Here is a 12,325-nt window from a genome sequence, read left to right as displayed (position 1 = left end):
TCATCTTTACTAAATTCTCGGCCTTTTTAAAATGGCTGGTACATTACCTGGGCATTGGATTACTGAACAATAGAAGGTGGAGAAAATACCCCTCTACACCTTTCTGAAAAGACAAGAAATCATTCTGCTTGCTTCTGTTATTAAGCCTCGGTTCAGGCGTCTGACCGTGGAGGAAGCAGAGAGAGCTACTGAGAATGGCAGAAGAGATCTGGTCTCATCATGGGGACTCAGGCCTGATCCTCAGTTTTTCCCTCTCCTCCAGATCACTCATTTCAGTTCACCTCCAATTCACAGACCAAATAGGAGATGCTTTTTTCGTAATTTAGCCCACGGCCCTTTTCCGATCTATTTCTGAAAACTTGCCCTAATGTCTGTGTTTATTTACAGGTCACTCCTGCTCTTTGGGCTCAGCCTCTCGCCTTCACTCTCGGCCTGCTGCGCAGAAAACTGTCACACACGAACGCACACACTAGCCAGCAGTAATATAGCTGTCCGCTGCTGTGGAACGTGGAGACTCAGAAGTTTAGGGGGGGAGGAGGCACCACTCCGTTATCCCAAATGAAACCCTACTTTAAAAGCCTGAAACCTGCTCTTGGCTGTCCATTCCATTTCTGAGAAACACAGGAAATACTTGCCTTCGGCGCTTCCCCAACCTTCCCCGAAAAGCCGTCCGTGCGGCCCCAAATCCCTCCAGCCTTGGGTCCTCCACCCTGCTTCCCAACCGAAAGGCCTCCTCGTTCCCTCAACCTGGTGGCAGTTCACCATCCGGGCATCCTCCTCCTACCTGAAGGACCCCCAACCCAAAGCCAAGGGACATAATACTGTGGATCGGGGCAGCTAACCGTGGCCAGCGGAGGAACGTCACTGCCTTCCTCCCGGGTTCCGGCCCTCAGCTACTTTTACCCAGAAGCAGTGTGGGTGGGTGGGGTTGTTAGCTTCGTGGGTGGCGTTCTGACTCTCTGGACCCCAGTCAGGAAGGCTAGAAGGCTGGCCAGAAGGGCATAAAACGTCCGGGCGCTCAGTAGCCATTCCCGGCTTCGAAGAGTCTCCCCGGGGCCCAAGGCCCAGTTACGCAGCCTCCCACAGCCGCTCTGAGTCCCCGGAGTCACCGACCGGCGACACTCCTCGCCTGAGTCCCTCCGTGCGACCTGTCCCGGGTCAGTTGATCAGTGTGATTCCGCACGGCCATCATCACCATCCAGGCCCTGGCCTGGGGAGGTGCAAACAAGGGCTGGAGAATATATACGCTGGGGCAGGGATTAAAAACGTTCAAGTTCACACACACACACACACACACACACACACACACACACACACACACACAAAATCAAAAAGCACTTCGAATATCCCTCTCCGCTTTCCCCGCAAATCTCAACTTTGCTTTAAAGAAGCTGTTAAGCCAAAGCAAAAAGTTAAGCGGGCTTTGGCCAGTTTGGGGAGGAGGGAGTGATCAACGTCTCCTTTCCCAGGCAAACAAGCGCGGAGGAGCTCTGGGTTTCTCAAACGGTGGGAAAGAGCAAGGAGAAGACAGAAAACGCAGTACCTGGCGGGACTTGAGCTTCCTGGAGGGCCGGCGCACGCTCCCCTGAGCGCCCCGGGAGCTTTGGCAGCGGCGGTGCCTCTCGCGGCCACTGTGCCGGCCGCCTCCGAGTCCCCCACCTCCCGGCGCTAGTCCCCTCGCCCCTGCGCTCCAGCTCCCGAGCGCTGACTGGCCTGTGGGAGTCACGTGCAAGGGCGGGGGGCGGGGGTGCGCCGTAGAGGCTGCACCTCCGCTCGGCGCCGGGCTTCGGGGCTGTTCAAAAAACTCCCCCAGCAGGCAAAGTCCAGGCGCTCGGATCTCGGAAAATGCTAAAGTGCCACCGGTCGGGGCGCAGGGCTTCACCCACCGCCCTGCCAGAGGTCAAGCCGCTTTGCAGTTTTGCCCAGGGTCAGCTTTATTCAGGAGTCCCCTCTCCTACCTCCTCCCTCCACCCCACCCCCCACCCCGCCTCCCGGTGGTCCTGGTCCAGCCCCGGCCCAGGACTCGCGAGTCAAGGGGCGGCGCTGATAGACGGGAAGGTGACCTTTTTGGGCGAGACCCCTGACCGGCTGCGGAGCACAGGGTTACCAGGGGTGCCCGGCTAGCTGCGAGTCTCCAGGAGGTAGTGGATAGTGGGGTTCCTGCTAGCCCCGAAGTGCCGGTGGAAAAGACACCAAACCTGGGACTGGCCCACTCAAGTCAGAGCGCAGAGACCGAAGTTTCCCTTCCGCCTTCCCAGCAGCCTGGGGAGTCCGCAAGGCGGCCCTCCAGCCCTCAGTTTTATGTATTTATGCAAAACGTGCACCCCTTCCTGGCGACGCTTCCCATCTCCTGTGGCCTCCTCCCTTCAGATCTTTCCGTTTTCCCAGCAGCTTTCGGCGCCGCTGCACCAATCCTAGGGACGTGGCGGGGTCCTGGGAGGCTTGGCAGTCCAGCGGGAGCAGGCTTTCCCAGCCGAGAGGGCTCTTCCAAGGCTCCTCAGCCCCCTCCCTAGGACTGGGGGCGGGGAGGGTGGCAGGCCTGAGTCTGTAGTCGGCGTCAGTGCCTAGAGGCCCCAGCGCAGCGGGGCTGCGAGCCGGAGAGTCCCTCAGACAGGTCTAAAGGTTAATAGAGCAATCACAGGGCCCTATTACCGCGTAAAAATAACCCATCGATTACCGCAGCCTTCAGCCCCAGATAACACCCGGCCGGTGGCTCTCACCCTTTCGGTTAAACTCCCCCCACCCCGCCCCACTAAGGCCGAGTTTCCTTCCCTAGAGCAGGTTTTTCATACCAGATTAGAGGGGTCGGGAGGGGGCCGGGGTACCATCCTACACGAAACTTGTGCGGCTGAGAAGGAAGGGTAAGGGGCTACGCCAGCTTCAGCTGTTGGTAATCAGTGGTGGATTCCTGGCCTGCGCGAGGGCAACCTGAGCACTGAGGACGAGAGTAGGACGCAGGGCTGATTGGAAGGAAAACCCCACAGGGATCGTGGCCAACTCGTGGGGATTCTCAGGAAAATCCCGGAGGAAGGACTGAGCGCGGCTGCGCGGGGAGTTCTCTTTCCTGAGCTCAACGTTCGGAGGTCCAGAGGTGCCAGAGCCTAGGAGAGAAAACTGAGGCGCCCGGCGGAGCGACGTAAGGTCTGCGCTACGGCTGGACGCACCCACGCCTCCCCGTCCCACCCCTAGGAGCTGCTGGCCCAGGACCCTTCGAGCCCCGGAAGCTTAGGGCGGTGTGTTTAGAGACCCTTCTCCAGCTTCCCTCAACTCCTCGCCAGCGCCTCTGCAGAATTTGGCGCAGCAGATCCCAGGTGTCTAGGAACTTAAGAGGGAGGGTGTTCTGAGGACCCCGGAGGCTGGAGCTGGGGAGAGGCGGTTTGGGGGAGGACACTCGGCGGGCGCACGCATATTCAGCCGAATGGTGGAGAAGGGTGCTCGATCTCTGCGCAGTCTGAAACAACATCCCCATTGGCCTATGAGGGCTTTCTGGAGAGTTAAAAGTCTGGGCTAGTCGAGCGGCAAGTTGTTCTAGCCTTTCTTTTCTCAGTGGGGATTTGTGGCTCCCGCGATGCCTTAGGTCTCAGAGCTGCCTTCCACACGCGGTCCTCAGCGCCGAGCCTTCGGCCTGGGCAGTGAATTTTCTTAGCAACAAGCCTTGGGCTTGGGGCTTAGCGTCTGGTGGAGTGGCCATCCAAGCGCCCTCACCAAAGCCAAGGACGCAGGCCACTCCTAGGCAGACTTCTTCCAGCAGCGCAGGATGTGTGCTGAGTTTCACATTAGCTGGGTGCCCAGGGGCGAGCCTCCCACATCACTGCCCCCACACCAGACCTCTCGGACCTTCAGTCTCCTCCTGGGGGTGGGGGGAGGGCAGGAAGGGTGCACAACAGGCCCTGCCTGCTCTTTGTGGCTGTTGTGAGACCCTAGATAGAAGAGCCTGCTTTTCTTAAGCGCTCGCTTGCTAGGAACCCCGGATTCACGGCTTTGGGGGCAGGGTGGGGGCGAATCTTCTGACAAGGGACATGACAGAGCTCTTTTACCCACGCCCCCCCCCCCCCACCCCGCTGGCGCTCTTCAGGTGGGCTGAGGTCTGGGAATCTTGAAAGATTCCTTGATTCTAAGAATGCGCCTGGGATGGAGAAGTTTGTGTCTCTTTCCGGTGGCCTTTTTCTCTGGGCCCGGCGCCCCAAATTTTCTCCCCAAAGGGCTCAGCTCAAGGACCGCCCAGAAGGTGGTTGGCTAGCGGTCTGTTCCTTTGGGGGTGTTTCATTTTGCCTCTTTCCCTGCCTCCATTTTCGTCCGGCCCCCTCCCTCTCCCCTCTCTAGGACAAGGCGGGAGCCCCCGCGGCCGGCCGCTGCGCGTTGCCAGGAGCGGGGAGCATTTCAAGGCCTCGCTGGCCCGCCGGCTGGAGGAGGTTTATCGGCTGCCGCTAAGTTCCCAGGCTTCTCTCTCGCTCAGGAGGCCGCTGGGAAGGGGAGGGGGTGCTTTGAGGTTCGGAGTCTTGGCTATTTTTAAGGACATGTCCCTGGGCTGGCCTGGGATGGTGGCCCAACACCACTCACGTTCTCTTTTCTTTTCTTTCCCATAGTCAAGAGGGAAAATTTGACACTGCAAAATTTTTTTTTACTAAGGGCCTGGGTCTAATGAAGAGTCAAGTCCTGAGATTTTAGACAAATAAGAATTATTTAGATGTACTGCGCTCTTAAAAACAAACAAACAAAAGTCTCCCCGGGGCCCCTGGATGGCTCAGTCGGTTAAGCGTCCGACTCCGGCTCAGGTCATGATCTCACTGTTCGTGGGTTCGTGGGTTTGAGCCCCGAGTAGGCTCTGTGCTGACAGCTAGGAGCCTGGAGCCCGCTTCAGATTGCGTCTCCCTTTCTCTTTGCCCCTCCCCTGCTCACACTCTGTTTCTCAAAAATAAATGAATGTAAATTAAAAGAAATTTTTTTAATCTCCCCAGGACACAAGAATAGATTGCATTTTCTTGCTCCACTAAGGTCTCCTGGACGTGAGCTGGTCCAAACCCTGGTAGAGACACAGTTGTGTTTGGACATAGTGTACAGAGGAAGCTGAACTCTAGTTCCCTGAACAAAAGGGTTAATAAACTGGGCGATGGAATTCACGGTGACACCAGCGAGGGTCTACCCTCACGGGGTAACCGGATTTCCTAGCCGGAGCCGAGCCAGCTTATTTCAAACGGAGCGCAACCTCAGGTGCCACAATCTCAGATTTGGGTTAGTAACGCCGTTTGGCAACCTGCGGCCATCAGCCTCCGCGGACAGCACCCGAAAACCAACCGTGTCTGAAGAAACACGGGGCCCCCAAAGTCTTCTAATCGGAACAAGAGACCCCCATAGGGAGAGAGAACCAGAGAGGCGACAGGAGTCTCCCCTCGCCCTTTATAACGAATCCCTCCCAGATGTAGAGGCTTCTTATGGACTAGAGCGCCAGGGCTCATGACAAGACATGCAAAGTGACCCGCACTGAACGTAGGCTGGCTCCGGTTCCCACAGGGCCCTCGAATTCCCCCACCGGGTCCACACGTTTCCTCCTCCCTCTGCGACTTCCGGGCCTTGCTCGTGTGGCCCACCTTGCTCCCAGGGCAAACCCACGCCCCCACAAGCGGTTGGAGCTGGGAGAACCAAATTGCGGAGCAGGGCCGTTCCCGCTGATGCAAACACGCAGAACGAATTAAGCTGCAAAGCTACAGAGACCTTCTTTCCCTCCTAGAGCCCGGTGTTCCACACCTAGAATTCTTTGTGAGGGGCGGGGAGGGAAGGGCGTCGGGGACCTAGAGACCCTTGCCCCCTCCCACCGGGAACCGAGCTCTGCACCCCAGGAAGTGATCATCACCCGCTGGCAGATGTAACAGAGCAAAGGCAGCAACGCTTTCCGATTCTGTCTTGTTTTTAAAAATACTATTCGGTGTTGTGAAGTGAAGCCACGATGTCGCTCACAGACCGTGGCGAACGCCTCGTTGGTGCTTCGGGCTGTGAGGATTGGAGTTTTTGGCACAGCTCCTAATATTTTATGGTCATTTCAAGATTATAGAACGCTCCCAGATTTCATTTTTTTTCTCTTGAGGAAACAACATCGACGAGCGAGAGGGCGGAAGAGAAGGTGTTACCGTCTCATAGGAACAGGAACTCAGAGACCGGAGAGGTTAAGACACCTGTCCCAGGTGGCAAAGACTGTGTGCTCCGCAGCAGGTCTTGAATCTAGATTCCTGAGTCTTAGTTCTTTTTTCCACTCTAGTTAATATTGAGTTTATATCTATAATGAAACTTTTTTAAACCTGCATTTTGTTTTTCAAATATTTCTAAATTTGCTTTAATGAATACGCCCAACACTTAAAAATTAAAATCAATTTAAAACAAAGCAGGTCGTGTCTCATAACCTAAGAGCCCGTGGGAAGAGAAAGAAAAACAAAAATGAGGCCCCACATTTTCATTAAATTCGGGAAGGATGCCAGCGACTTTTTAAATGGGGAGGGCACTCCTTAGGTCCCGGGGCCGCAGAGGGCAGAACTGAAACCCAGTCTCTGCGGCGCCCGAAAGTCGGGGCACTTGGGCCAGCAGGCTGCGGATCCCGGATCATTCAACTCACTGCGGCCACGCTGACGCCTTCGCACAGGCCCCTTTCCCCCTTCCCAGCCTGGCTCCTTCTCTCCCTCCTCACCCAAGAACCTTATGAAAACAGCAGCAAACGGGAGCTTCCTGTACCCACTGTCCAAGCTCCATGGAGACTCCTTGCCTGCAGACTCTGAGCTGAGGGGAGGGCCTCTACCCTTTGGGGACCAAAACTGTCACCTCTGGGATCTCTCTTGGTGACATGGGCCTCAATATGTTCACTTGTGGGTCCTCCCCCTTCCCTCCCTGGCAGAGACTTTTAGAAACTACAGTGCTGACAACACTGAGTCCATAACAAGAACTCCATAGATGTTCTTGGAATACATAAAATATTAATTTGCTTTATCCACAGGCCTTATGTTCCCTGGAGTTATAAATTCATTTATCTGTGGTTGGTTATACACAGCCCTCCCCACACACACCCCATAAGGTAAGCTCCATGAGGGCCGCGACTGTGGCTGGCACACAGTAGTTGCTCAATAAATGTTTGTTGAATGATTAAAACTACAAAAGGGATTGCAGTGGCATCTCCCAGGGCTGCTGGCAGTTGGAGAATGGAGCACTCCCCTCAAAGAGGAATGTGTCCCCGGGCACATAGTAGGTGCCCAGGGTCACCACCAGTTTACAAAGTAACTCACTGAGGTCCAGGCTGGACACCAAGAGAGTAGCACAGTCTGGGTTACTGGAGAGCATTTATCTGCAACGCTGAGCCCCACCCGGGCCAACTACAAATCTGCCCAAATCTAGGCTGCCCCTAGGGAAACCCCGGAGTCCCTGGACTCCGGAATCTGCAGGAAGAAGGGATTTCCGGGCGCGGAGCGCAGTCAGGATTTTGGAAGTTGAGTTAAACTGAAGAACCCGATTAGGCACTGAGGCCGTGGCGATTGGCAAGGGAGGCCTCGGGACTCCCCGGAACAAAGAGCAAAGACGGACAAGGGTGCCCGGTGCACCGTCTCCGGAGCACGGAGGGCCCAGACCCACAACTCCGGAAAAGATGGAGAGAGCCAGGCAGACACTAGGACCCAGAAAAAAATGAAGGGGGGCTATGGAGAGAGTCAGAAACAGGAGAAAGGAGAGAAGGGGGGGGGAGGTAGACAAGGGAAGACAGAGAAAAAGTAGGGGGCAGCAACTGAGAGTGAGAGGGGCCTTAGCAAGCCGGAGAGGGACGGGATCACTCGTGCATTCCTCCCTTCCTCCTTTCCATATTCATTGAGCACCTACTCTGTGCCAGGAACTTTCCCGGCACTCGGATTCGGCATGGAACAAAATAGAGAAAACTCTGTTTCCAGGAGATTACATTCTAGAAGAGGAAGACAGACAATAAAAAAGTCAAATATATTGAGTATTAATGGTGGAGCGTTATGGGAAAAACAGCAGGGAATAGACACGCAGAGAGAGCAGAGAGGAATTAAAGACGGAGACCAGAGAAAAGAGGGAGGGGAAGATGGGAGAGAAAAGCACAAATCTAGAGAAAGAAGATGAAATAGGAATCAAGAGACCTGGCGACAGAAATAGAGACAGCTCGAGAAAAAGCCAGCAAGAGAAATGGGAAGGAAAGCGCCAGGGCTCAATCGGAGGAGAGGGACCAGATAGGGACGAGGTCAATCCGGAGTCGAGGGCTTACCCCGCCCCCCCCACTCCCATCCCCCGCCCAGCTGCCAGGGAGGGCAGTGGTGGTGACGAGGACACCAGCGGCTGGAGCGCTGCCAGTTGTCAGACCCCGACGCACATATCGGGGGACTTGTGAGGCCACCAGAGACGTGATGTTCCGATCGCCAGCTCGGGTGCGTTTCCGCACAGGCTGCCCCCTCCTCCGTCAGCCCCTGCACCCTTCCCCTGGCCACGGAGCCCGAGGTGACCCGGAGTTGGAGAAGACGCCCAGGCAGGCGCCGCGACCTGGCGCGGCAGAGCGAGAGACAGGAAAGTGTCAAGGAAGCGCGAAGCCCAAGTGCGAAAACAGCGGCAGGGGTGGGGGGCGGGGCGGGGGCGGCTGGGGGTACTGGCTGCTGGACGCCTTGAGGTCCTTCACGCCTGTGAGGACCCACTCCAGACAGGCCTGGGCTTCCCTGTAAAGGACAGTAACGTGGCTTTACGTGCCACCAACCCACAGTTGTAGCAGGTGCCCATAGAGAGTGCTCTGTTCATTCTTGTAACACCCGTTTGGGCTTGGAGGTACTCATTGTTTGGAAATAATTGGTTTCTTGCAACAGCAGGAGGAAAGCAGAGGCATGCAGCTTGCAGTAACTACACCGATCTATTTCCCTCCAAGGGTATGTACTATACTCTGACCTGAGAGAGTATGAAGACTGGAAGATCCTTGGCATTCCGTGTCTTTTCAACCAGTTTCAACCTCCCCCCCCCCCCATTCATTTGCTATCTGTGAGTTTGGTTGGAAGACACAGGTGCTCTAGACTTAAAGTTTGCTTTCTTCCACAGCCCCAGGCCCTCTAATAAAGCACTAATAAACAGCAAATTGCCACAGGACAAGAAACTACAGGGAGACAGAGCAAGAAGCAAAGGTCTGAGTGAAATGGAATAATCAGCACCTAGAAGAAGGGGAGCTTTTCACTCTTGGAGGTGCAGAGCTAACCCCAGGAGTCTCTGCTAACCTCCCATCCTCCCTCGGCCATCTCCTACCACCTCACGTGAGGAGCTGGAGCCTTTCCCTGGTGAGGGGAACGAATCTCCCACCCACCCCCTTACAAAGTCTCTGGAGAAGTCCCACTCTGCTTGGGGGGGTGTGGTGGGGATAAGGCAGAAGGCTGAGAGCAGATAGTATAAGACAGAGCCTCATCAATCAAAAGTGATCAGTTTCTCAATCACCATGTGAGAAATGTCTTTAGTCCACTTCAAAAGCCCTAAATTTTCATCCCCTGTCTCTCCCCTTCCCCAACCCCTCCCTGCTTCAGTAGTTAGCACACACTCATTCCTCGCCAGATTTATTCATTCATTTCTTTATTTTCTGCTCTCTTCCTCCCCCACCCCACCCCTCCATATGCCACTATTGTTAGGGACTCTGACATCCTCACCCCAAACTTGTTGAACGTGGCTCCTGAGCAGATGTATTGTTCCCAGTATGCTTCAGGATAAGAACGGCTAAATTCAAGTTAGTCTTTAATCTGTAAAAGAGGATTGCTGGGATCTTCAAGCCCTACAGTTGTATACATGACTGATCCAAACTTGAAATCACACAAATGATCCTGAACTGGGGAATAGATACAGGGATATGTAGCCACACAACAGAATACTACTCGGGAACAAAAGACAATGAGATGCAAACACATGCAGCGACATGAGTGAATCTCGGGCACTGGGGCTGCACGAAAGAGGCCAGACTCAAAAGACTAAATGAATCCATTCATATGGCACAGTCACACCGGCAAAACCATAGGGACAGAAAACAGATCAGTGGTTGTTGCCAGGGGCAGGGGGGTGAGGAAGAGGTGGCTACAAAAGGGGAGAAGGGAATTTTGGGGAGTGCTGGAACTGTTCTATATTTTGATTGTGGGAGTAGTTACACCATTTGTGTGTTTGTCAAAACTCAAAGAACTGTACACTAAAAAGGATAAATTTACTGGAAGTAAACTTCATCTCAATAAATTAGTTTTCTCGAAAAGCAGGGGGGAAACAGTATGGCTGGGGTAGGATAAGATTCTTCAGCCCTTATTTTATCTCTCTCCCTGCCCTCCCCCCCCCCCCCACCCCTGTGCGTGCAGCCATCCCCAGTCCTTAGCGAGACGCCACATCCCTGGTACATGTTCAACTCCCACCTGAAACACTTCAGAAGAGTGATTTATATACAAAAGAAAGCCTTGCATCTCTTTCAAAAGGATCCAGTTTCCAAGGCTGGTCCTCCCTATTGCTCATCCTTCCTCCAGATCCGCGGGAAATGCTATGGCAGTTCCAGTGCCTGGTTCCTACATGTCCCACACTTGCACTCAGTTTTCACAGTGGGCTGCAAGGAGGGTGGTGCATGAGGATGGGTTAGTCTGTTCTCTCATCCCAAGAGTCCTGGAGCCAGTCATCAGAAGCTCAGAAATTTCAAAGTCACTTCCCAGGCAACCTGCTGGCAGTGGAGGATGCAGCGACCCAGCTGACCAGAACCCGGTCTCCCCAGGCAGACTGGGTTTCCTCCAGCTAGTCCCACGAGGCAAGAGGAAGCCAAGGCCTGGCCTTGAAAAATTGAGTGTACCCCCGAGAGGAGGGCTGTATTTCTGAATGGACTAAAGGGAAAGCATTTGCTGGACCGCGGCCTTTCCTGCACATGATTGTAGTCAACCCTCACAACAGCTCTGCGGGTTAAGTTGTTTTGACTCTGACTCTCACATCAATTTTCATTACACTTAGCTGCAGTTTATGATGTGCACATGGATTGGCAACCATCGGGTGGATGGTAATGGGAAGAAAGAGTGCCCGGTGCCAGATAAAACCACACTTTGTACCTGTATTTACAGAAATCATAGTCTAGTGGACATCACAGGGGAACCCAAATGCCACTGATTACCTCGGCCATAGAACGGCTCTGCTACATTTCCTGCTCAATAAAAGTGTGTGTCTTGATTTCTATCCTTTCCCAGAGCTGTGGATAATATCCTTGTTTCCAACTACAGTCAAAGCACTGTGGTCAAGGAGGGAAAATGAATAATGTTAAGGTTAACAGACACCCATTGCCATGGGCTTTAATCTTATCCTTTTCACTTGAATTAAAAAACCAACAACACCATCATAACACCATAATATAGAAAAACAGAACAAACCCCCACAAAATATTTTGTTTCCTATTAGAACCAGAGCAAACAGTTTGGTTTTGTGGATTTCCCTGTTACTCTCATCCCCATCCTTGGAGAGCTTGCTAATTAATCAGCGGAAGAACCAAAAGGTGGGAAGGCAAGGAAAGAAGTGAAAAGGGCGCAGGGATCACAACTAGGAGAGCATGATGGCAGGCAATGAAAAAAAAGGAAGGGAACCCTGGGAATCACCAAGCATCGACTTTACCCCCCCCCCCCCCCCCGGGAAGCCTTAGGTAAATCAAGGACAGGGTTGTGGACCAGTCTCCCTCTTATGAAAGGAACACCATGATCTGATAGTTCTTTCAGCCTTGATGTCTTCTGAACTGGAATTATTTAAGTTCTCTCACAAGTGTTGAAATTCATAGATCAAACATTTATTGAATACATACTATGTGCCAGGCACCCTGCAAACTTTGGAGAGATATAAGGAGGAACACAACGAAGTCTCTACACTCAAACTATTCAGATCAGTGAGAAAGAGTCCAGCAAACAGGCAACGGGGAGAAAGTTCTGGAAATAGATGAATGCATGAAGAGAAACCATGTCAACTCCTTGCGGGGGGGGGGGGGCGGGGAAGGGTAGGTGGGAGGAGGAAGTAAATGGATTCAAGGAACTATATTATTTGTATGTGTAGGTGTCTCCCACTCCCCATACTTTTGCCTCGTTAACTATTCTCTTTGCGGACCTAGGGATGCGGTGGCCTCGCTTGGGAGCAGGGATTGTGAGGACCCTGCATAGTTCCTGCACTGACAGGCAAACGAAACTCAGAACATGCACGACTTCCCCCATTTCATACATTGGAAGTCCCACATGCATACGGGTCATGGCTCCTGCAGAGTTGCACTGTGGCCGGCGGCACCTGGGCTGGGAGTCCGGGTCAGGCGATGTGGGCTCTAGTTTCTACCATC

General features: G+C 53.7%; 1 protein-coding gene across 3 annotated transcripts in view; it reads right to left on the bottom strand.

Moving 5' to 3' along the window:
- GATA4 (GATA binding protein 4) overlaps positions 1-12,325 on the bottom strand; it is an 83,047-nt gene that overhangs the window by 51,580 nt on the left and 19,142 nt on the right. For 2 of the 3 annotated variants that reach the window (XM_040469957.1, XM_040469976.1), the window contains exon 1: positions 1,544-1,645. The exons of the other annotated variant lie outside the window; for it this stretch is intronic. The gene's annotated coding sequence lies outside the window, so the exon portion shown is untranslated. Of the gene's footprint in view, positions 1-1,543; positions 1,646-12,325 lie in introns of those variants that run through there. 3 annotated transcript variants of the gene reach the window in all.

This window comes from Herpailurus yagouaroundi, unplaced genomic scaffold (genome assembly GCF_014898765.1).
Source record: "Herpailurus yagouaroundi ecotype Mexico unplaced genomic scaffold, PumYag 28, whole genome shotgun sequence".
Taxonomy (NCBI): Eukaryota; Metazoa; Chordata; class Mammalia; order Carnivora; family Felidae; genus Herpailurus; species Herpailurus yagouaroundi.
Note: the sequence above shows the minus strand (reverse complement) of the source record. Positions and strands in the feature narration are given on the sequence as shown.